We start from the raw sequence: 25,741 nt of genomic DNA, 5'->3' as shown, positions 1-25,741 counted from the left end.
AGCCACACCTCAACAGAACCATCAACAGCAGCGGACTTGACTCTTCTCCCTTTTAGGAACAATGCCAGGCAAAGCTGCCTTCTGGGCCCTGGGAGAGGAAAATTCCCTGCTTCACACCTTAGACTGTATGCTGCCAGCAGAGAATGACTCAGCCACCAGCACCCCTGAGCCTCGTGCTGTTGACGGGACAAGAGAAGGGCTCTGTCCTCTTACATAGCAAGGCAGTGAGAGGTTTGGGAAAGAAGACCCTTCCCTCACCCATCCTTCCTGCCTCTCGAAAAGAAGTTTTGCTCCAGGATCTGGGGACAGTCAAGAATGTATCAAGTAGGTAAGATTCTCCAAAATATAATGGGGGAGGGGGGTGTTCAGGTGTTCAGTTCCCTGGGAGCCTTATGTTTACCCTGCTCTGATCTCAATCCCTCTCCCTTCCCCCCAAATACTTCTTTGCTTTCAGCAGTGTGTCACCTGATTCCCAGTCAGGAAGTGTCACCCTTCAAAGAGGTATTTGCATCGTAGCAGGAGTTTCTGGAAACGTATGAAGAAAAGGAGTTTCAATCATTCAAAGTCCAAAGGAATGAAAGGGAGTGGAGACAGCAAGCTCCCCACTTCTCAGGTCAGATCATGCCTCCTCCTGATGTGGATACTGTGCATCTCAGGGGCAAATGGATGGGCCAGAACAGGAGGGTGTGGTGGGAAGGTGCTGTTGAGGAGCTCAGGGTGCAACCGCCCCTCCTGAGGCAAGGTGAGGAAGGACCCAAAGATAGGAGTGGGAGCTTCAGTGAGCTTAAATTTGGGAGCATGCACCAATCTTTTCGAGTCCTTGCCCTCCTCCCTAAATCCTGCAGAACTTCCTAGGAGTAGAAGGGTGATAACAAAATATTGAAAACTATAGCTTTACTTGGCACCTCCCAACCTCCCTGGATAGACACACAGACCAAAGGGCAAAGAGTATGATAATCCAATCCAAGTTTCCTTGGTCATAATTTTATCTCCACTTCAGCACTACTAACCCCTATCCCCACCCCTCACTTGCCTCCCCAGAGGCTACCTTTTTGAAACACTAAACATCCACGTTCACTGGGACTCCTGCAGTCTGTCCACTGGAGGACTGGCACCCTGGCCAGGTTCTTTTACCACACTCCCCTTACCCCTCCCTAGGCAAGAAATTCAGATCATTTTCCAACTATTAATAACATTTACTGCTATGTCAAACTAAGATAATTATGGAGCTTACCAAATCACAGGATCCTTGACTAGCGGAAGGCTGGGGAATAGGAAGTCTGGAAAGTTCGGGAAGCACACAGAGTAGAAGGGTGAGCCCTGGGTGGGAGGCAGGGGACTGTGCCCTCTGTCATTCTGAGAGAACAGCAGGCCTGTCTCCACAGGGCTGCACCTGAGACTGAGACCACCCCTTCCTCCCAGCTTCTTCCCCTCCCCAGTGGAAGCAGGAGATTGCATTTATGGGCCAGAAGGCACCCTTAGTTCTGGCCACAAGGAGCCCACCCTAGGACCCTGCCAACTCCACAGACCCAAGCCAGCAATTTTTTTTAAACCAGAAGACATGGATTTTCTCTGGGTCCCCACACAACCATGCTAGCACCCCTTGCCTTCTGCCACTAAGTGAACATAACCAGCAAAGAGACTTGACATGATCCGACGGGAGCCATAGTTTGGGAGCTGTCAGACCTGATGTCTCCAAAACCCGGATCCCAAGGCCCGTCCCCCTGTACAGCTTGAGATATTTAATAAAGTAAAGCCCTCAGGATCAAGGGGCTTCAATCCCCCCCACTCCTTTCTGCAGCTCGCACTGGAGTGCTTTAAAGCCTGCCTTGCGTCTGTCTCTCTCTCCAGAAAGCCTTTCATGCCGCCGTGCCAGACTGACATTTTGACAAGTTGCCACGAGTGACATCTGATTTGTACAAATTTCAAGACTAATAAATCTACCTGTCAAAGCGGAAACTTTAAAAGGAGCTAAGCCCAGCGGGTATAGTTTAACAGAACTCAAGTTGATGAAACTGTAGGATGGAGAAATTATATCTGTCACAATCCACCCACATTAGTTCTGCAGAAATGTTGGCAACTGAAACAAACGTCTTTCACGGGTGTTACCGAAAAAAAAATTAAAAATAAAAAAAAATTTTTTTTAATCCAAAAAGGAGATTGTTAATACCCCGAGTAACAAGTAACAGTTCTATTTGTAAACTAACAAATTTTATTTATTTAATTTTTAATTTCATTGCAGATGTTAGAAGTGACTCTCCTCCTACCTCCTTAGCTGTCTCGCTGGAATCCGGACTTTCCATTCAAGCTGCGGCCCATCAATCATTCTGCGGCTCCTGGCTTGCTCACTCTTAGAGTGAGTCCTAGGCGGTGGTGGCCTCGGCTTGCAGGGTGAGGCAGACTTGCTCCCCCACAGTATTGCATCCGGGGGACCCTGAGAGCACCCCATTCCCCAGGGGCAGAGGCAAAAGGCACTGAATTATGTCGCAGCAGCCCCACCTCCCAATTTTGAGCTGGAGACCCTAGACTGGCCCCCATTCTGCATGCTGCTGTGTGATTTTTGTTTTGAGGTTGTGGACATTTATGGAGAAGTTGTGGGTGGAGACAACTAAAGAGAGAGGTACTTATGATCCTGGCTGACTTTTTATTTTTTATCCTAACTCCCCTTCCTATCTCCGATGAGTCCGCTTTTGTCCTGCATCATCATGTCAGAGATGTTGAAGAAGTCAGAATTCACAGACCAGAAGAAGAAACTAGGTGAAGGACAAGTGGGCCTCTTCAGGATTCCCTTAGACTTAGAAAATCAGTAAAAAGCCTGCAACAAAGCCCCTTGCTGAATTAGTATCCCTCCCTACGCCCCCCCCCCACAACACACACCCCGTCCCCACCCTCAAGGTCAGAGAGGAGGAGAAATGCTCTAGCTCTCAGTTTCAGCTTCTGCAAGTAGCCTCCTATTGCCCTTAGGGGGGTATAAGCTGTTCTCTGTTTGCAGCCTCAACAAGCCATAACCTCCAAATAATCATTGTTATTACCGCTACCTTTCCTCCTGGGGGTTCAAAATGGGATCTCATTTGACCTCTTATTCATTCAGCTAAGAAGTAAGCCAGCAGGGACAAAAAGAATCTTTTTTCCTCATGTTCGGTTAGACATGAAGACTTGGGGTCACCCCCAGCAAACTGACTCTGGAGTCCAGCACTCCGGGGTGAGGATAAGGCCAAGCTAGGAGACCCTGTGGTCCTTCCCCTCCCTCTCCACATAGCTGCTTGCTCGCTTCAATTCTGGAACTTCTGCTTAATTTTCTCTTGGCTAGGTCAATATCTAGAAGTTAACACCTTTTCTATTTCTTGGCGTGCTCTCGGAGCTCAGACTGTGAAAGCAGAGTTAATAAGGATGATGCTCATGATGATGACAATGAGGCCGAGGGGAGCTAAAGAGGGTTTCGAACGACAATTGGGGATGAGCCCAGAGACCCAGAGCCGCCGTCTTGTAGGTTAGGGAACACAATGCCAATCTCTCTGCAGCACACTGGGGTTGCTACTAGTTGTACCCAATTCAACTTCTTTTTTTCCTGTCAATTAAATATTTGTTAAGCAGATTTCATGTCCAAGACACTCTGCTCAGCACTGTATGAATTATGGAGAAGTGTAAAACATGATCTTGTCCTAAAAGAGTTTACAGTCCATATGGGGTGTTGAAACAGTGATATAAACAAAGTAACACAGAACAAAATAGATCCCGACTGAGAACAAAGTGAGTTGAAGTACAAAAAGAAAGCCCGGGAAGAGAGAGAAAAGGACACCAGACCCAGCCCTGTTGCCAACTGGCCACGGGACCTTGCCGAGAACGGCCCTCTGTTAAATGAGATGGTTGACCAGATGACCCCGAGGCCTCTAGATGTTCTGTGGGTTTTTGAGAAGAGAAGCTGGGAGGTTTGACACTCAAAAGATCCTTATAAACTACAAACAGTTATGCAATTGCCAGTTGTTACTGTCACCATGGGCTGGGCTGAACGGGCCTGTCTTCACCAAGGGATCACATCATGATCCAGCACAGAACAGAGGAGCAAATGAACAAATAACAAAAAAAAAAAAAAAGAGGGACCTCTGAAGAGGGAGGGAATTCAGTCCTACTTGGCTCTCGCTCTGCCTTTTGCTCCCACAGCCTGAGCTGCAGCACCCAACAGCTCACCCCCAGGCATTAGTGCGGGTCTCCCTGCTGCCCATGGGAAACAGGCCAGGTCAGCAGATCGGCAGATCAGGACAGCAAGAGGCTACTCACAGGACACACCAAAAGAGCTTTTTCTAGACAGGAATCGGACAAAACCACAAATGAGGACAGCAGGCTTTGGAAATGGGAGACCCTAGAACAGCCAGATAAAAACCCTGTGGCAGGACCCCAGGCCACCAAGCCACTCCCTCCCCGTCACCGCCCAGGGAACAGCCAAGCTCACCAAGCTTAGAACCACAGGGTGTGAGAGGCATGTGTGTGGGTGTATCAGCCTCTACAGATAGGAGCCTGGGGGAAAGTATCCTGAAATTCTGTAAGACCACATATTAGACAGGTAGAGGACCGAATGCTCCCATAACCCAAGGATTCGCTGTGTAACCCGAATTACCACTAGCAGAGTCCCCAACCTATTTGATTCATATATTGAACTGAATCAGAGAAAATTTTTCAGAGATGACATTTAGGAAACCAAAGCACAGAGAAGTTTGGCATCTGATCTACAATCACACAGCCAACCAGCAGAAGATTTAGAAACTGCTGGGTTGAGTTTTCCTTTGAGACAGTTGCTTTTTACTTCTTTTCCCCTCCACGGCAAGATGGTCCCTTCAGGGAATGCCTCAGTTATGCCAAATGTGACTAATAAAAAATAAATTGTTTAAAGGGTTTTTGTTTCCCCTAAAATAAACATTTCACTTGATGTTTCATGGGGTTGGTGTTTGCTAACCCTTAAAGTTTCCTTGCCTAGCAAATTGGAGACTGTTTCCCTTACATAAGGAGCCTGCTCATGATCGGAGGTGAGTCAAGTCTTAGGAGAGACACAGGCCCCACAGCAAGGCCTAGGTAGCAGCCCAGAGCAGGTCCAGAGGGCTGAGGCCCAGGCTGGGATCTGCAGAATCAAGGGACTGCCTTCCTCCCTGAAGGGAGGTGGGCTGCTTTGTCCCTGGACTCCGCGCTCCCCGTGCACTTCCATAGCCCATTGCCTCCTGTCTGGGGCCCATTACCCACGCGGCAGGAGAACTTCAGTTTGAAAGGAGAATAGAGGCCCATCTCTTTCTACTGCCTCCAGGCAGCTTTTGGGGTTTTACAAGCAAAGAAAAAAGAGAAAAAGGAAGGAAAAAAAAAATCTTGAGCTGTTTTTCAAATGTTCTGGGTCTTGGCAAACCCCAAAATGCCTTTTGCCAAATGCTTTTTCCCTTAATTTTTAAACCTCGGGTGTATTTCCAGAACAATCCAATCCATCTGCTTCTGATTCATTTACACTTAACTCATTAGGAGGCTGTTGCGTAAGGAACAGTTTGACGTCCCCAAGATCCCGGGTGAGGGATTCTTCTTTCCCCTTTGAATCAGGGAGAGGCATCTCGCCAGCTGGGCATGGCACACGAACCCAAAAGAAATGAAAGCCTGGTCCGAAACTCCAAGTCCCCAGGATGAGGATAGGCCTCGCTGGTGTCCCCACCCATCATTCATCTCATTCTGCTCTTCCCATCACATCATTATCACCATTATTGCTGCTATTGTCATTAAGGGGATAATAAATGGCCACATGTCCGTGTTAAAGGCTCTGCCTGGTACTCCACTGGGTGTCGTTCTTCATTCACAGGCTCCAAACTCATCTGGTGAGGCGCTCAATAAACGCACCCAACCAAGTGCGAGCTATCAGCGGGGCCTCTAGGGAGCACCCGACACAGGACTCACATCTAAACACCAGTGCCACCCATTTTGCCTTCTGGGAGGACTGTGAGCCCTTCCAAGGGAGCATGAGGACAGAGCAGTTTCTAAGGGCAGAAGGCAAGGCTGGAACACTTGAGGGTGGCCCAGAGGGACGCACAAAGGAATAAAGCTTACAGCTTTGCAGGAGGAGCATGAATGGCTGGCCGACCACCCAGGGGTCAAGGAAATGGCTCTTTTCTCCCATCTTCCATTTCTTGATTATCCTCATCCTCAAAACCACATTTAAAAAGTACAAAGATCTATGGAAGATAGATGATCCATGCCCTTTGCTGAGAACCAAGGGACCCCAAAAGGCAGGCGAAATGGCCTCCCCTTGAGTCCTGTGTAGCCCATCAGGGGAAACGGGATGTTGTTGTTGTTTTGTTTTGTTTTGCCTGAGGCTATGTCACTAGAAAGGCAGCTCTTGGTCAAGTAAGACAGGGTAGAGGTACAGCATAAGAGTTGTTTACTGAGGAGAGAGGACCTCGGGCTGTACTGGTCAGGGACGACTTCCTGGAGGCAGACCAGCAGACCAGTGCTCGGCTAGGCATCGAGGAGGAGGCACGGTCCTGGAGGAGGACACAAGGATGAGGCTCAGCAGCAGGAAGGAGCATGGCAGGCTTGGGGGCCATCAGCCACCATGTGGAGGGACAAAGGCAAATGAGTGGAAAAGTAGGTTGTAGGTGATTCATCTGGAAAGCCTGGCCTGGATCCCAAAGGCAAGAGTGAGTCATCGGAGGGTTTTGAGCATGGAAGGGAGACGGAGACAGCAGTGTTTTAGGAGAAATAATCTAGTGCTAATGCACAGGGTGGACCGACGTGAAGACAGACTGAGGGCAGGGGACCAGTTAGGAGTCTGTTGCAATCACTCAGGCATGTAATGACAGGGATCTCAAACAGGGTGGTGACAGTGACGGAGAGAGAGAAACGAAGGCAGCAAGGGGACCAGATGACTCAGTGGTGGAGGACCCTGAGCAAGGGGGAGATGTCACAAAATCCCAAGAGTGTGTCGAGTGAGGGCAGAGCGTTTTCAACTTCAGCTGACATTTATAGAGCAGTTAATATGCACCAGACGCTGTGCTAAGTACCTCGCGTGAGCTATCTCAGTCTTTACCACAGAAGGGTGCGCCAGGTAGCCTTATTGCTATGGGTTGAACGTCCCCTCCAAAACTCACACTGGAAATTTAATTGCCATTGTAACAGTATTAACAGGTAGGACTTTTAAGAGGTGATTAGTTCATGAGCGGATTAAAGCTCATGGGTTCGTTCCATTGGGAGCAGGCTCCACACAAAAGAATAAGTTTGGTCTGATTTTCTCCCTCTTTCTCCTACACTCACTTGTCCTCCCACCTCTGCCTTCCACCAGGAGATGACCCTCACAAGTTGCCAGTGCTGTGCTCTCAGTTTTCCCAGCCTCCAGAACCAAATAACCTTCCATTGTATGTAAGTGACCCAGCCTCGGGTATTCTGTTATAGCCACAGAAAACAGACAAGGACAATTATTATCTCTATTTTTCTGATGAGGAACTGGGACTTAGATAGGTTTGTTACTTTTCCCACAAACTCACATAGGAAATGGGTAGGGACTTGAGCCTTTAACCACACTGATTTGCTGTTTCACCACCACTAATTCCCCCAACCAAGCCTCCATTCCTTTCTTACTCATCTCCTCACTGACCCTCGCATGCCCGCACTCACTCACACACCACCCCTCCAAGCCTAAATCCAGATCAAGCCTCAACTCCTTCCAGAAATCTCCATCACCACATGAGCTCCTGCAGATCTTCTCCTTTTCCCACCACCTCTGAGATGCACTGTCGTCATCACAGACATCAGCCTCTAATTACACAGCATTCTCTATTGACTCGGTCGGTTCCTCTGTTCACATGTTTCCTGGCTTTGGGGCTTGACACTGGTGCCAAGTCGGAACCCCAGCCTTGCCCCTTAAGTAGTTATGTAGCCTTGGGCAAATTACTCAACCTCTTTAAGCCTGTTTCCTTAGCTGTCAGTTGGAGATAAAAGGGTTATTGTCAAGATTTGATGAGAACATGCCTGGCACATGAAAGGCACTCTGTGAATGGTATCTATCAAAACAATTAGAGTTGTTTGTATTAATAGACCCATGACAGACAATGTATGTCCAAAGCTTTGGACATAGTAGGTACTCAAGGATCAGTCCGTAATTGATTTCTTGATCATTTCAACAGTTAATAGACATTTCAGTATTCGGCACCAAGAGTCTTTAAATGATTGCATTTATTTCAATGCTTTTAAAACAAATGTAGGGAGTGAAGAGATGCTGCCATGGCATGTTTAAGACAGGGGATCTCCAAAACCAGGATCGGAATTCAGAGGCAAGGCTGACACCCACAGCAGAGGGCCCGGCAAGCTCCGGCTTTCCTTGGGAAGGGGAATCACCGGCTCATCTCAACCCGGGAGATGGGACTCAGACCACACTGATAGCTCTGCTGGTCCCAACAACATCAGGTCCCCAAAATACTGCCCTCTCACCAGCTGGCCCCACCCAAGGCAGCCCCATGAGAGGAAGTTCCGGCTCATAACTGGAAGTCCATTCTGGACTGTGGGCATAGCTCAGTCAGAGGGCTTGCCTAGTGTGTTCAAGGCCCTGGGTTCCATTCCCAGCACTGCAAATAATAACAACAATGATAATGATAATGATAATAATATTAGGCCATCTGTTCACATTTCCCCTTCAGTATCCTTTCTCATTCCCTCTCAGTCTCACAAAGCCCTCCCTGCATTCTTCTTGGTCACCTGAAAGGCCAGTACCCCAGCCCCCGTGGCACTCAGAGCAGGTCCCCAGCAAGACAAGCCAGGCTGTCTCTCTCCTCCCACTGTCCTATCAAATCCAGCGCCCACCAGCTGCCTCTAGAAGGTTACAGTTCACAATGAGGTATTAATGATGGAAAGCTTATTAAACACTTAAACCAAAAGAGGGAAGCACCTTAAGCCCTCTCCCTGAAAATGAAATAAAAATGAACCATGTGGAAAAGAGTGAAGAAGGTGAATTTTTGTAGGAAAGAGGGAACTGGTATTTCAATGACTGGTCTCTAAAGCTAACACCCAAGTCTTGATTTTCTTTCTTGTTTAAATAATGCACATGGGACTTCTGCATGGGACAAACATGGAATGGAAACAAAAATTGCAGGGGAGTGGGGGCCCACAGTGGAAGTCTCTAGAAGTGAAGGGCCCAGGCAGGCAGTGGAGGAACTGCAAGCAACATGTTCAGGGACAGGAGCCAAGTGTGGCAAGAAGACCCCCGGCTCCACACAGGCCTGGAGACCTTCCTGCAGCTGGCACAGGGCATCTGACCCTTGGAAGCGAGTTCCTGGCTCACTGGGGCTGGGTAGCCATTCCCTGTCCCTCTGCACAGCAGAATCAGCCTGGGTGGATGCTGGGAGAGGGAAGAGGAAAATGCAAGAGTGTGGAAATGCAGCCTCGGCAGGGGGACGCTGCTCAGGGAGAGCAAGAGAGAGGAGAGGAGCCTCAGGCCTGCTTCCTTCAAGCAGGGCCATGATCTGGAGAACTCCCCCGCCCCACAGCACTCCATGGAGATGCTCTCAGAGGGAGACAACCCACCCCATGCTGGATCTGCCTCAAGTGCAGCCAGCAGTGGGGACAGTTGGGCCACTGGGCTCTGTGAATGACTTATCAGCCCAAGATCCTGGCAATTGACTCTTTTTTTTTCTTTTTTTCTTTTTAATGGGGATTCAGGGCCCCCCACTCTCACACAGGCACAGACTCCAAGGGAGGGTGGCAGGAGGAGTCAAACCCCAAAGCTCATCTTAGGCTTTCAAACCGCACAGGCTGTGCTTGGGGAAAATGTCACCGCTTGGCTGAGAGCATGGGTGGCACTGGCAGGCAGGGAGAGGCAGAGAACGGGAACCGAATTTAGGAGTGACTGGAAGGTCGACAAGAAAGAAAAGCCAACGCACGGCATGTATATACATAGAAACAAGAAGCACTTGCGAGCCTGGCTCGGGCGCTCGCTCTCGGAGCACCCACCGCCGCTCCTGGGCTGGAAGAACTGGCAGTTCCAGGCTGTCTCCTGCTGGACGCCACCCACACCAGGCTCGCTCCTACTCCCAGCCTTTGCTTCTGCTGACTTCCACATTTGCAGTGTCACTTTGCCACCTCTACTGTCACCACGGTCATCACACACACACACACACACACACACACACACCCCTATCCCACCTTCAAGGCCGGCTCTAGCCTTGAAGACACCTTCCTGTCCAACAATATTGATCTCCCATCTTCTAACCATTTATGGCTCTTCCCCACGCCCCAGAATTTTCAATAATCTGAGCCAAATGAGATTTAGCCTTTGATCCTAATTGGCCCTTGTATTGTTCCTAGAGGTTCAAGTACACCTTGTTTCTTAAAATGGCTCACCCCCTGAGTTCAAGAATGTGGCCATTTTCTCCCCCTGTGTTGGCCTCTGTGTCCAGCACGTGGTTAGGGAAAACACAGAAGGGCATGGGCATGGGCTGACTCGATTTTGAACCCTGTTCTCCTGACTGGCCACAGAGGAACTTGCATGACTGGAGAGAGTCCCCCCGGCCCTGTGAAACAGCCACAAGTCCCTCCTCCTTCTTTCTCATAAGCAAAGATTCTTTTCCATGTTTCCCCCACCCCCAACCCTGACCCAAAGCTATTTTGCAGAGAGGCCCTTCTTTTCCAGTCTGGTCAAACCAAACCTCTTTGCCTAATGCCTAATGATATCCAGTGGCCCAGCACTGTTGTTATTTGATATCAAAAGATGTCAAAAGCTTTATACTCAAAAAAAAAAAAAACCACAACACATGGGGGATTATACCAGGAGAATTTAACTCTCTTAACTGTGACAAAGTCTAGTTAGGGAGATTATAGCTGTTTACCCGAGAAGTAAATACCTCTAAGCTCTGACCAGGCCAGGAGTAAGGAAGGCTTTTCTGGTAATTCTATTATCTTACGGGAAGAAAAAGGAGAGGAGAAAAGCAAGAATAAAAGATGGGAGGTGATCATCTCGGAAGTTGGGATCATTCTTGTGTTGTGGCACATGCTGGAAATAAAAGCTAACCACTCTCACAAATCTCACCCAGAGATGACCCTCTCAAACAGAAAAGCCACCTTCCTGCTACCTCACAGACACCCTAGAAGGGGCACCCTAGAAGGGGACACAGGGAGATAAATGTTCCAGGCCAAAAAAAAGAAAAAAAAAAGGTGGGGGCTGAGAATTTCCAGAAAGAGAAATGGGCAAGACAGAAGGGTTGTCTTTTCTCCTCTCTTGCAGAATATGTGTACACACACACACACACACACACACACACACAAACACACACACATTATAGTTTGGATGTGAGATGTCATATCTCACATGTAAGACAAAAGCTCATATGTAAGACAATGCAAGAAGGTTTACAGGAGAAATGATTGGATTGGGAAAACCTTACCCCAATCCGTGAATTAATCCTCTGATGGGGATTAACTGAGTGGTAACTAAAGATGGGTAGGGTGTGGCTGGAAGGGATTGGTCATTGAGGGCGTGGCTTTGGAGTATATATTTTGTACCTGGCAAGTGGACTCTCTGCTTTCTGATCATCATGTGAGCTGCTTCCCTCTGCCACACTCTTCTGCCAGGATGACCTCCCTCACCTCGAGCCCTAAGGAATGGAGCTGGCTGGCTGTGGACTGAGATCTCTGAAACCATGAGTCCCCAAATAAACTTTTCCTCCCTAAAATTCTTCTCATCAGATCTTTTAGTTACAGCAGTGAAAAAGCTGACTAAAACACACGTGTGTATACACATGTATATAGATACACACGTATGTATAACTATATGCACACATATATATTTCTTAGACTCCAATAATCTCATAACCAGAGCAAATTTTTAAACTATCAAGCAGAAGGATTCTCAATGGTTGTCAAGATGATAGGATGGTGAATGAGTATATTGCCCAGAAAAAGAGGGTGGAAGTAGAGAGAAATGTAGAGTTGACTTACTTTAGAAAATTAAAAATAACATATTGCTTTTGGACTATCAATTGCAGTAAATAAAGCTTTACAAAATCTCCTTAGCTTATATAGCATGAACTCTTTAAAAAAATGTTTAGAGAATACTGATTCTCATCCATCTTCCCATTTCACAGGCTAGGAAACTGATATCCAGAGAAAGAAACTGACTTATACAAGATCATGCAGCCGGGTTTTTTTTTTTTTAGCAAGTCAGGGAAACAAACCAAATCACAGATCATTATGTTATAACAGAATTACTCTTGTTACCCCAAGTTTTACCCCTGGGCGCCTGGCATGCCAAAGACCTTCACCACAGAGCATCACTGCCGAGCTCAGCCTGAGGCTTTGGCCATATGAACTATGTCCTCAGCACAATCGAGAGCCAGAGTCCTTCTTAGGAGGTGCCGTGATGACATGGGAAAAAGCATGGGCTTCCAACATTCAGATTAGATTTGTGCCTCCTCAGCTTGTTAGCTGAATGAGTAAGAAAACTACTTCACCTTTCTGAGCCTTTATGTTCTCATCTGTGAACTGGGTGCCCACCTGGCATGACTGCCTCACAGAACTGCTGTAAGGAATGAATGAGATCATGTAACAGAAATGTTTGGTATTCAGAAGACATTCCATTACTTTTAGTTTCTCCAACATCATTTCTCAGGTACTAAAACTATAGAAGACCAAAGAGACCTCCTGAAGTCATTCAAGGTTCATCTCGTGCACAGGAAAACAGGACCAAGGATGAGAGTCCCCATAGAACCTTCTGTCCCCAGTGATGTGCTGCAAGGTGTGGCAGTGACTGCCTGGAGTCTGCCACTCAACCAGGAACCTGCCCCTCCAGGACACTCTCCCTCACCCACCCACTTCAAGCCTGCAGGAAAATTGCAAATCTGTGTCTTCCCTTTTAAAGGTTCCTGCTGGTGACCTAAGGACCTTAAATGATCCTGTTCTACAGAAAAAGTTTGAGTAACGAACAAGAACTTGAGGTGAAACATAAGGGGAGTTTCTCTGATGAGTCCTAGCTGGGAAATAATAGAGACCTGAATTCATTTTCTATTGTTGCCACCACAAATCTAGTGGCTTAAAACAAAACAATCCAATATCTTACAGTTTGGGAGGTCCCCGTCATTTTCTGGTTCTCACAGGTCTAAACTCACGTTGTGGGCAGGGCCAAATTCAAGGTAAGAATCTGTTCCCTTGCCTTTTCTAGCTGCCAGAAGCTGCCCATGTTCACTGGCTCATGGGCCCTTCCATCTTCAAGGTCAATAGGGCCCTTCCATCTTCAAGGTCCTGTGCAATGTCACTGACTCTGATTCTCTAGTCTCCTTGTTTTATTTGCAAGGATCCCTGTGATCGCATTGGGCCCATGAGATAATCTGGGTAATCTTCCCATGAAAACGGTAGCTGATTGGCAGCCTGAATTCCACCTGCATTCTTAATCCCTCCTCACCACACACACACACACACACACACACACACACACACGTACGAATGTACATTACCATATAGCATAACATATTTGCAGATTCCAGAAATTAGCACACGGGCATCTTTGAAGAACTATTATTGTGCTTACCCAATAGTCAAACCTCCTTCTCAAATTTTTTCCCAAACATTGACAGAGACATTGCTGGCTGATCAGAGCACACATTTCTGCCTCAGATCCAGGCTCAAATTCCCGTTGAACACAGTGCTTCTGCAGTCACCATGAATCAATTTGACTTGGCTTAGGTGCAAAATCTGCTTGTTGGCCTTGACTACACTCAGTGAACTCTGGACTGGGAACAGGTTTGTCTATGAAATATTCATCTTCTCAGGCCATCTCCAAGTGTTGGTGTCATCCCAACCAAAGGCAGAGAGTGGGCGAATGCCATCGTTCTATCTCATTTCTGATATCAAAGCAGCTTCACTGGCTAAGTGGTCCCTCCCAGTCCTCCCTCTGGGACCACTGTTAATAGCAGGAATTTTCCTGGTCACCTGTTCTTGGGGATTTTCTATCTGAGCACTAAGTTGTCCCGCTTATTTGGGGTCCATGCAGGCACCTACTTCCCAGTCTGCTTGGCACTAACCACATAGTCCTCATTCCTCAGAGACGACTCGTGCTCTTCCCGTGGAGGTATTCCTTGTTGTTGGTCTCAGGAGAGGGAGCTGAACTGCCAGCTGAGTCTACCCATCAAACTGGTTGAAAAATTGTATCTGTCTCCCTTACCTTTAGAGGGTTTCGTCCAAATGTCCCTGACAACTGATGAATGGTCCAAAGCTCCATCATACCTGGCCAGAAGAAGGAAATGGGTACACTTGTCCACACCGTCCAAGCCCCTGGCAGAAAAACAAAGAAGGAATAAACAAAGGTCATAATCAAGGGGACAACATGGCTGTGTCACTCAAAAAACATCCTTGCTCTTATGCTAACTGGATATAGTGTGGGGACAAGTCACTTCAGGCCCCTGTGAGCTTTCATTTCATCTAATCTAAAAAAGAATGTTAGGCCAAATTAGTTCTAGGATTTCTTTAAAAACCTTGGAGCAAATGGTGTCGGCTTTCACAGCCTGGAGTGATTCAAAAAAAAAGGAGGAACAAGACTGTCAGAGAACAGAGTTGTGGGTTCTGGGGGACATTCAGCTAAAAAAAGATAGCAGGCCATGATGGTCCTCCCAGGCCTTGTCCCAGTAGCATATGATCCAATGGATGACAATGACATGACTTTCATTGACTCCCTCAGGGCATCAGCCCCTTATAAGTACCTCCCAATGTTCCTTAGTGCCTACAGGGTGTCCCCATGTCTCCTCACGCCACACACAGTTCATTTTCTGGTCACCTGCCATTTGCTTCCTCCCCCGTGGTTTGCTGCAGGTCCCCTGCAAGATAATGGGCTGGGTGCTGCCATCCCTGCCATCTCAGAGGTGCTGGAGGCCTGGGATACCAAAGAACTACAGGTTCCATGGAAATCATGTCATGGTTTCAGCTTGCACAAAGCAGTCACTGGGGAATAAGTTCAGGGACTTGATTTTGAAATAAGATACAAACAGAAGTCCTCTTTTTCCTCTCCACAGGCCTCCCAAGAAGTCCAGCAGGGGCCAAAGTGTGGGGTGAATCCAATCGTGAACAATTCACCAGGACGTGCTCAGAATTGCTCCTTTCCTCCTGCAATCAAAGCTTGGTTTGCAGGTCAGGTGTGTGTGCCTGGTTCCTTCTTCCTTCAAGATGATATCTTTCCCAGGAGGCCCCACAGCCTGTGGTACACACAGGCTCCTAACAGGCCCACGCTGCAGTTCACCAGGCCTGCTCAGACATGTCCAGGCCAGGCCTGGGCTTAAGCTGGGGCTCCCTGCACACTTAATATGTAACAGCCTGCCAGGGTGCGGAGGCACTGTGTTTACGTGGCCCAGCTACCAGAAGACCAGTCAGAGGAAGCCACAAAGAAACAGAGATTGTTTTCCTTATATGTGAAGGCAAAAATCTAATAGATCTCTCTGTACTGGAGTGAAATTCCTCAGCGGGTCATGAGTACCCTGTAATGTGAACCACTAAACCATTTAGTGAGATGTCTAAGTGTCAGACATCCAGCCCCAGAAATCTGTATGTCTAACATTGTTCACTAATGGGAAAGAACTGCTTAAATTGTCCTGGAATAAAAATCCCAGGCACCAGCCTTATTGCCCAGAAAGAAGAGCCACCGAATTCTCCTTCAGAGTCCCGTGGGCAAGGCTGAGACCCTCTTGGCTCACAGATGAAAGAATGGGGGATAGTGGCCAGGACCCTCTGCAACTCCCAAGCCTATCTCCATGTGATTGGGTCCAAAGAAGATACGCTGAGTATGATCACATGTTTTGGAGTCAAGTTTGTCAGGAGAAGAGGTGATTCAGGGAGCATGGTAGCTACATTTGAATGTACTAAGATGCCGGGTTTCTGTGCTCATGACTAAAAGGCTCAGGGGTCACTCCAGTTAAACTGGGCTAACTGGGCTGTGCAAAATAACCACTCAAGAGAAACAAATAGCTTTTTCTTTGGGGTCGCTGTGACGGCTCCTCTGACCTTATGGGTCCGCAGGAAGAGAGAGAGAGAGAGAGAGAGAGAGAGCGAGCGCACATGCTGACCCCTTTTATTGAGGGAAGTTATTCAAATGAGGCAAGGGGTCAGGTTTCAGGGGGCTGAGTATCTTCATGATGTCCACTGTCAGCAGGTTGACTGACACCTGGGTAGGCCACACCCAAAGGCACAGTAAGAGAAGGGGACACACACAAGGCACTTCCATGGAAGATTCTATCCTAAACAGGGCAAGGGGTAATATTACAAAGGAACGGGTGAGCGGGTGAGCGTAACTTCACCCATGGGGCTGTAGCAAGACACACCCATGCACGAGACAGCGACCCTCACACCCAAGAAGGGTGGGGAAAGCTCTGCCACATTTCTGCTACTGAGTGCCTCAGCACCCAGCCAGGGAGTGTGACCCAGTCATGTGTAAGGTTGGTCTCCCACACTAAGAGCTGCGTGAAGCAGAAGTGCATTCAGGTTGTCAAGTTCAGGAAGTAAAAGTTCACATGGGATCTGAGTCAAAGCACTTGGATTGAGCTATACTGCCCCTCACGTGCAAACTCTCTCGGCCTCCTGTTCCTCAACTGTAAAGTCACCCAATGACCGCACATCACAAGGTCATTGTGACAAATCAAGATGATCATTTGATAGTGCATTGTGAACTGTAATTGGTGTCCCCAAGCTGAGCTCTTCAAGTGTGCCTTGTTCAGCTCTCTATACCCAGTTCCTGGCACCCCTCCTGATGTATATCATGCCAGTATTCAATAAATGGCCATTGAATGAACTTGATGTTTGTCCAGAGGACAGAAGGCAATCAATAGTTAAAGGTCCTAAGGAAGGTAAATCTGTCTTTAACTTAGAGAAGTTCTATCTCACAGCCAGAGGAGTTCACCAGGCTCATACAGAGGCAGAGAGCTCTGTTCCATGGAGAAGTTCAATCCCAGAGCCTCAGACAAAGCCAGAAATGCTCTACAGTGAATTCTCCTCCAGGACATGAGAAATAGAGAGTAGAGAAGCCACACCAAGGAACAGACTCTTCACTGAAACACTGTCTTCCTCACCAGCCCAGAAACTCGGCTCCCACACACATGAGCACCTTAGCACCAACAATTCAAGTTGAGGCCTCACCACAATCAGAAAGCACTATATGCCATGCACCTTTGAGATACCCACCAACAACAGCAAATATAATATCTGCTCACATCAGGTTTACCAGAAAACTACGCTATCTCCCTAGACCTCTGAAACCAACATGCTATAATGGTGGGACTCTTCACTTAAGCAACCGCTCCAGATAAGCACCAGATTCATTCATTCAAGTGTTAAATAAACACATAATCTATGACAGGAACTGTATTTGAAGGTGGGGAGGTAAGGACAGGAGCTGAATCATCAGAGATGGCAGCAAGAGTGGGGTACAGCAGTTGGCAAAACAGATCTGTTCTTTCTCAGGGACCTGCAAATCCATCAGGGTGCTAAGGTTGATTGCCCACTCCAAAAATCACATGGAGATTTAATTGACACTGTGAGAGTGCTGGTATAAGGTCCTTGCTTAGCATCTGGACAGTTACCTTAAGTGACAGACCCATTTTAAAAAAAATTCTGCTTTCCTGCCCAAGGGCATTTCTGAGAAAGGCTCACCACTCCCTCCTACCAACCCAACCCCTAACCACCTGCATTAGGACCCCCTGGGCTCCGATTCCTGAGCCTGCCCCATAAAAGTCCCAGAACCCAATCCTGTTTTGCCTCTCTCTGCTTTAAAGAGATGGCCTTTATTTGTCAGCTCTGAAAAACAAACTCTGGTGTGTATCTCTGCCTGGTCTCTCTCTTTCATTTCTCACTTGTCCATATTTTGTTCCTCGCTTTCCCTTCAAAGGGATGGTAGGCCTCTCAAGAGGTGATCAGGTCATGAGGCTGGTGACTGGGTTAGATTGTTATCACAGGTTTAGGTTAATTGTCAGGAGTGGCTTTATTACAGAAGCAAGTTCAGCCTCCTCAGGGCCCTTGCTCCTGCCCTCTTACACTCATGCACTCTTTTGTCACGAGATGCCCTCTGTTGTGTTATGATGCAGCATGAAGCCCTCACCAGACTCTGCCGACATCTCGATAGTGGACTTCCCAATCTCCAGAACCATGAAAAATAAACTTCTGTATTTTGTAAATTATCCAGTCTGTGGTTTGTGTTATAGCAATACAAAACCGACTCAGATACAGGGAAACAAGCATTATGTAATAAATAAGTACATAATTACACACTGTGATAAGTATTAAGAAAGAAAAGCAAGGGAGTATGGAAGGTCCATCATGGGGGCCAGAGTCAAGAAAAGACTTCTCCAAGGATGCAGCATCTATGCTGAGACCTGAGGGCTGAGTCCAGGTAAACCAGCTGGAGAGCCATGTGAGGCTGTCCTGGTGTTTTGAGGTGGTCCAAAGGAGAAAGAAGGCATGTACGGTTGGAAATTGTGAGCAGGCGGGGGCTTTTCTAACTTATTCTAAATGCAACGGATAACCAGCAAAGAAGGATGAGAGCAGATTCATGCCTTTAAAAGATTACCTAGAAGATGGGTTTGGAAGGGACCCAGGAACACAGGCCTTTGAAGTTATATTGTTGTTTAGCAGAGGGGGGCGGCTGATGGTGACTTGCACAAACGTGGGGTAGTGGCACCAAGGTCCTAACAAAAATCGATTCTATTTGAGCTCCCACCTACAAGAAGAGGTAAAAGAGCAAAGGAGAAAACAATCCTGTGTGCTCAGGGAAAATTATGGGAATAAATTTAAAGCAATCCTAAAGTCTTAGAGCGTCTGACGACATATAATTAAAGTAAAAGGATAGATCTTAAGCACAGATCGTTCACATAGCCTCAAGCCACTACTTAAAGGAAAAAAGAATAGAAGGAAATACACCACTATGTTAACAGCCATCATCTGGAGCTTTTTACTTCCATCTTTGTGTTTCTGTTTGCCAAGTAGCTTGCCATTATTTACATGTTTCTTCTGTAATCAGGAAAAAATATCCATAAGTTAATTTTAAAAATAATCTGGTTGCCTTCTCACGTTCTGGGTGTGTCAATGGGAAAGATTTCAAGGGTCCTCTGGGACTTCATCTTCCTGTGCAGACTGATGTCCTTCCCCAGGGAAATCAAGGCAGAGGCACCGCAACACAGTGACAGCAGAGTCACACTCTCAGCAATTCCTTTCACTTGGACAAAAACACAGACCTGTCCTCACTTTCCTCTGCTTCCCTGATAACAGACACAGTTCCTCTGTGTAGCCTAACAGGGCCTCCTGGCCACGCCCTCTCAGAGAGATGGCTCCCCTCGGAGCCACCTTGTCCCTGGCTCCTGAGCTGCTGCCCACTGGACCAGTTGTACCCATCTGAGTCCAGTTAAGCCAACTGGACTTTCTCTCAAGAATGTAGAATTGAGACAATTAGACTAAATTAGAGAATGATAGTATTTAAACAAAAATATGGCCCTGTAGCACTGAGACACACGTGATGCAGAGCAAGTCAAAGGCATAAAAAAGTATAGCTAACTATCCCCCTGCCCCAGGAATCCAAGAGGGGAACGAACGATGCAGGAACAGAGAGGGAGGTAAGAGACCTCGTGGCTCTGTGGCAGGCAGAAAGAGCAGCTTCAGCTCGGGGTTACACTTCTGTTCCCCAGATGGTCTATCTCTTAATTGTCTGTGAGATGGGATTTTGCCTCTTCTCAATAAATCTTGTTTGCCTGAAATTAGGGAGTTTTTCTTCCTTATAACCAAAGAGCTTCAACTAAGAATTTCCCTTCTACAGATGTTTCAGTGTTGCAAAAGTAATACATCCAGTAGAAACCCATACTTTCAACTTTGAATTTTGACCTTTTCCCAAGCCAGTGATAGGCACTATAATCCTCCTTCGCCAGCTCCCAGGCAGCTGTGCAGTCATGAGAGAACATTATATACTCTACAGTGGACTATGTTGCTAAGAACGGAGGGTAAAGCGGGGTTTGGTGGCCCACACCTATAATCCCAGAGGCTCAGGAGGCTGAGACAGGAGGATTGCGAGTTCAAAGCCAGCCTCAGAAACAGCGAGATGCTAAGCAACTCAGTGAGACCCTGTCTATAAATAAAATACAAAATAGGACTGGGGATGTGGCTCAGTAGTTGAGTGCCCCTGATTCCAATTCCTGGTACCAAAAAAAAAAAAAGAGTGGAGGGTGGATAGATTGGATATAGTAAATGTGTTTTCAATTTAACAATATTTTCCACTTAGGAGGGGTTTATTGGGACTTCTCCCCATGGTACAGTCAAGGAGCATCTGCATTCCACTAACAACCCAACTTATTATCTGTCTACAGATATTCCACCCTACTGATAATCAAGCCCACCACCCATGCCATGGGCTAGAGTCTCTTCCCCTTGCCCAGGGCTCCCTCCATCCAAAAGGTCCCACCACCCAGCCAGGTCAAGCCAAGCTGCAGCTCCAAGCTAGTGCAGCATCTGCACTCTACAAATGAAACAAACCAAGGTCCCCTGCAACCCCCTTCAAGGACCATCTTGCACCACCCTCAGGAAGCACACAGTGCCCTGTGACCTCTCGATCTGCCCACAGGCAGAGGTTTGCCCCTGGGGAGAAGCCCCTGCAGAAGGGCCAATGGCCTAGCTGCCACTGCCTCAAGCCAGAGGAGAGAGGGAGTTTGACAGCTCCAAGGTAAAGCCTCTTTTTATTAAGACAACACAGCAAACTTTTTTAACCACAGCTGACATCACTCTAATAAATCACCATCATGTCTTGTGGGATAGAAAAAGCCAAAACACTGTCACATTTGATTTTGCTGGCTACTCGAGTCTCGAGAACAAACCATGTGTTTTTAATCAACAACACTTTGTTTTGCATTTCTCAGACCCCAATACTCTTTAAATAGTTGCTTTTACCAGAGGGCTATTTTAAACCGGGGGCCAGCTTATTTGCAGAGGACATTAAGAAACAGAACACCATGTTACCGGCTACGCAGGCTTATCCCCAGCACTTTCTCTTCTGTGATGATTATGTATTATGAGGTCGTATCTGTCTATTTCAGAGGGGGGCTTTCCTCTCCCCTCTTTGGGAATTTAATTAGATGTCTTCCCAGAAAGTTGGAGTTTTTTGGTTTCTCTAACAGGCAACCCGACTGGGTTATGGGAAAACAGCAAACTTCCAGCCAAAGGAAACAGAGAGAGTCACATCTGGAACTAGGATTCCAAAGGAGGTGGCAGAGGAGGGGGACTGTTGGAAGGGAAAGAAGCAATAAAACAAGATTTCCGGAATGGCACATGTCAATTTCTGCATGCACACAGGCCCCAGACCTCTCCGAGGTGGATGTGCTCCGGCAAGCCGAAGGAGGCTTGCATGGTGTTCCTTTTTATTTTGCTGGGAATGGGTGGCACCTCGAGGCAAGAATAAGCCTCAGGAAGCTGTCAGTGAAAGCAGCCACTTGCCTGACTGTTGGATATGCCAGGACCTTGACAATGATTGACAGCTGGGTTCATCTTGTCCAGACATCTGTCTCTAACAACACCTGACTTGACAAAGACAACAAAAAGGGACCAAGACACAAGATCCCAATCTAAACTAGAGAAAAACTCCATACTATTTGCTGAACAGTTCACTTAAGCCCAGTTGAATGGTGCAGTCAAAAATACAGGCATGGCTACTGTTTGATTCTGGTGTCAACTGCCACCCCTCAGCCAAATGGTAAGATTTTGATTACGTGGTCTTTTTTTCCTTGAGTGACTACTGAAATCCTCTGATACAGATCACATCAGGGTTTTCCTCTGGGGTGGCCTGGATCATTCAGCCTTTGCTGATCAACTCATGCTGCACAGGGTAGCTGATAACACTCAGACCTGTTGGACATCAAACTCCTCTTTTCTAGGGCCTTAGCAGATTGTTCACCTGCAAAGGACTCTCCACCATGCAAAGTTCATTCTTTAATGAAGAGTCTTCAGCTATATGCTCTGGTTATTCCTTTTTCTTCTTAATATGCTGTAAATTCATGAAATATAGCATACGCATGAAACTGCTCCATGAAAAACTCACTCTGACAATGTCCACTACAAAAGTGCCTGCCCCTAAGCATGTTCTGCAACTGTGCTTTATATAATTGCATATTGTATGTTATGTGTATATAAGTAATTTATATCCATCCCTGTCATTTGGGGAGGGGAGAATCCTCCAGGCTGAGTGCTGTCTGGAAGACCCTCTGCCATTATCAGAAGCCCTTTGTTCCACAGTCAGTTCTCTCCCCCTCCAGCCAAAGCATCCCTGGGTTTAGCTGTTCATCTGTAGGCTCACTGGGTTTTGCTGCATTAGCACTCCAGGTATGAGGGTTCCATTTGATCATGTAAGTATATTGGCAGTGACTATTTACAAGCCCAGGCTAGGAATTACTTTTCCAATTGAGTATTACAAATAGGTGTTCAAACTTGTGACCTGGGTCCTTAATGTTCTGTGGCAAATGCTTTCATTTATTTCATTACCTTCTAGAATAAACTAGGAAGCCTGGAACGATAACGAAATGTTGGAAAATATCTTCTGGTTGCTATTTTATAGGTATACAAGACTAGATTTAGAAGGAGGTAAGTGGGTGTAAGAATGTGTGTGTGTGTGTTTGTGTGTGTGTTGCAGCTTCCAGGATTGACACTAGGCAGTCACCTTTAGGCAAGCCTCAATTGTCTCTCAATTGTCTGCAACCACTGACTTCCCAGGGTCTCCAATCCAGGGCCATGATGCTCTCCAGGTGCATGGAGGTATAGGGTTAGGGTTAGGAAAACATAGAGATTTGTTTCTCAAAATGTGGTCCATAAAATTGTGGTATTTGCCTTCCAGTTAAAAATGCAGACTGGGGTTGTGTCTCAGTGGTAGAGCGCTTGCTTAGCACGTGTAAGGCACTAGGTTTGATCCTCAGCACCACATATAAATAAATAAAATAAAGGTATTGTGTCCAACTACAACTAAAAAAGTTTTTTAACTTATTTTTTAAAATGCAGAAATTCTTCAACCCCACACTTACTAACTCAACATGCATTGCCATAAGATCCCTAACTGATGGTATAAACCCTATTTGAGAAGCATTAGTATTTCTTAACCCTACATGTTATAATCCATGAGGACAGTTATAACACTATTGATGCCAAGCTTTTAACTTCAGACTAACAAAATCAGAATCTCTAGAGGTGGGGCTTAGGCATTAGAATTTTACCTATCCCAGTCATTTCAATATCCAGCCAGGGTGAAGACAGTTAGCCCTAAAAGGATAATTATTTATTGATCATCTACTATATGCCAAACACTGGTTATGAATTTTACAGAGGTTTTCTTTATTTTTTATTTTTTTATTTTTTTTTAAAGAAAGAGAGAGAGAGAGAGAGAGAGAGAGAGAGAATTTTAATATTTATTTTTTAGTTTTTCGGCAGACACAACATCCTTGTTTTGTATGTGGTGCTGAGGATCGAACCCGGGCCGCACGCATGCCAGGCGAGTGAGCCACCTCTTGAGCCATATCCCCAGCCCGGGTTTTCTTTATTTTTACCACAACCCTAGAAGGGTAAGCATTATTCTTTCTGCATCAGAGATACCAGGTCTTATATCCCAAAGGTCTCATGCCCAAGTAGGCATTTGAACCCAGAGCCTTGAGCTCTGGGCACCACCCATTCAGTGTACAAATGACAGCTGTGTCCCCACACTGGAGGACTACTTACAAACAGGAGCAAAAAGCTATGAAGCTCCAGGAAGCCCAGAGTGGAGGAATGCAATGTCCTACTTATAAATCAGCAAACAGTGAGTGGCAAGAGCACTAACATGAGAGTGCTGCCACTGCCCAGCTGGGGATCTCCTGGACCCTGCCAAGAAAGGCCAGTGCAGCAGTCCATAGTCTGAAAGACCAGCCACCCAGGGGGAGCTTCCCAGGGCTCCTGCCTAGAAGCATCCAGAAAAGCCAGGTCAGTCGGGTGAAGGATTTCAGCCGGGTTTAATGGGACATTTATGAGCAAACCGTACTTATTAGTAAACAATAATTATAGGAGAGCAAGTGCCCCAGGGGGAGCAGGTAACATGAGGCCCCTTTTTTCTAATGCCCTCCATGTGCAAACCCCATTTGGAATTAAAACATCCCTGCTGTCAACAGGAGTGTTTAAAGAGACCTGGATTTCTGTAATATAAGCAGTAATTCTGATGTCTACTGTTAATTGAAGGCTTCATCATTTACAGGGTGCTTTCACATACACTAATGCATTTAATCCTCACAACGAGCCTGTGAGGCAAGTATTTTTATTCATCTCATTTTTAGATGAGGAAGCTGAAGCTCTGGGGATATGAGGTGGCAAGCCCAAGGTCACGCAGCTTGTGACTGAGTCACGGAGATGGAATTTGAATTCAGGCCTTCAAGGCTGATGCCATTCGTGCTGGGGTACAGCGGACTCTCAGACCACCGTATGTATCATCAAAACCCCAATCCCACCAGAAATCTTGCCTTTCACTTCTGGAATTTTCTTTGCTACTAGTCATTGGAGCCTGTATCTCTAACAATCTACAACCTGTGTCCTGGCTGAATTCTTGGGAGACATTCTTATTGTTTCCATGTATGTACCTTTTCTAAGATCTAAGGTGGTTATGAACAGCTCTTCAGCAGCCTGAAAGGAAAACAGCCAACTTTAGGCAAAACTTGAAGTTTACCCCTAAGCACACACAGAGACAGACAGACAGACAGACACACACACACACACACACACAGAGAGAGTTTCAATAGCATACTGTGTTTCAATACCCTGTTTCAGGGTAATGATTTAAGTTGCCCCTAGATTTAGTGGAGGGGAGGGATGGGGGGAGAGTCATAAGCAAAAGTTATCATGAACACTTCAAAAATGGCTACAAAGTTACCCACGTCATCACCACCTTGCAGAAGATTAAGGAATCTGGGAACAAATTAGCCTGGTGTAGACAGTGACTTAAGGAGAAGTCTCAGGGAGGAGTCAGAGAAGCCAGCAACTTTAAATCCTGTAAAGTTTTTTTTAATCAAGTTACACTATTATTTGAAATTGGCAGGACACCAATGGATTTAGTCCAAAGGCATAATTTATGACTTTTTTTTTTCGGTTTTCTTTTTTAAGGGCATTAGGGTTTTAGTTCCTTTTTTCCTTCTTCTTGAAAGGTTTTTTTTTTTTTTTTTTTGGCAATATGTCGCTTTCTTTTCTCAAATCTGTTTCCATCCAACAAGTATAAAATGGAGCCAGTTTGAAGGGGCCCTGCACCTCCCTCTCCTCACACCCCCAGAAAGAGCTTGCTCCTGCATTAAACTAGCCAGCCCTCTAGCCACGAGCCACTTAGCACAAATTTGTGCAGTAGTTTTCTTCTCCAACTGATCCTCCTTAAAAATTCAGTTATTCCCTCGTGCAGAGGGCGGGGGCTGTTCCTCCTCACTGAATCACCCCAAGATTATGGGTGAACTTTCCCCCACAAATGGCCTTCCTCCATTCCCTAGCAAACCTCTCCCTCAGGGCCTTTGTTCCCACAGGCCTCACATCTCCAGGAGCCCCATGCCCTTTGTAGTTCCCCCTGCCCTTCCCTGCTTCCCCCACGCCCCACCCTGACCCTCCCAGCCCCGCTGAGGGCCGCTCTCCCTGGCCTCCCTGCTTCCTTCTCAGGAGCAGGCCTCGGGTGCCCTGGGAGTACACACATTCATGCAACTCCCCTCCCACAGGCCCTGAGAAATCCTGGAGATCAAAGAGCTCGGCA

At 46.8% G+C, this 25,741-nt stretch overlaps 1 long non-coding RNA gene across 4 annotated transcripts in view; it reads right to left on the bottom strand.

Annotated features, from left to right (window-relative positions):
• LOC124106288 (uncharacterized) overlaps positions 1–25,741 on the bottom strand; it is a 176,007-nt gene that overhangs the window by 102,311 nt on the left and 47,955 nt on the right. For all 4 annotated transcript variants that reach the window (XR_006856047.2, XR_009228576.1, XR_009228575.1 and 1 more), the window contains one exon: positions 14,165–14,274. This is a non-coding gene — a long non-coding RNA (uncharacterized LOC124106288). The remainder of the gene's footprint in view (positions 1–14,164; positions 14,275–25,741) is intronic.

This window comes from Marmota monax, unplaced genomic scaffold (assembly GCF_021218885.2).
Source record: "Marmota monax isolate L192 unplaced genomic scaffold, Marmota_monax_Labrador192_F-V1.1 WCK01_AAM20220418_F8-fsc00224, whole genome shotgun sequence".
Classification (NCBI taxonomy): domain Eukaryota; kingdom Metazoa; phylum Chordata; class Mammalia; order Rodentia; family Sciuridae; genus Marmota; species Marmota monax.
Note: the sequence above shows the minus strand (reverse complement) of the source record. Positions and strands in the feature narration are given on the sequence as shown.